This window comes from Aptenodytes forsteri, unplaced genomic scaffold (genome assembly GCF_000699145.1).
Source record: "Aptenodytes forsteri isolate BGI_AS27 unplaced genomic scaffold, ASM69914v1 Scaffold142, whole genome shotgun sequence".
Taxonomy (NCBI): Eukaryota; Metazoa; Chordata; class Aves; order Sphenisciformes; family Spheniscidae; genus Aptenodytes; species Aptenodytes forsteri.
In genome coordinates, this window is record NW_008794598.1 from 708419 (window position 1) to 708639 (window position 221).

Here is a 221-nt window from a genome sequence, read left to right on the forward strand (position 1 = left end):
GCCGGCTCCCGGGTGGCCCCGGCGAGCATCGCTCAGGGCAGGGCCTTTTCTGGGGGGCGTGGGGCTCACAGAGGGTGCCGTGGACGCTTGGCGTGCCCCCACGAGCCAAGTGTTTTCACCAGGGCGTTTGTGCCTCTCCGCATGTCTGTCTGTCTTGGATTGTCAGTTAATTGCACATCACGCTGCTTGTGCTGAGCAGTACCTCCGCGAGAGGGGAGGTG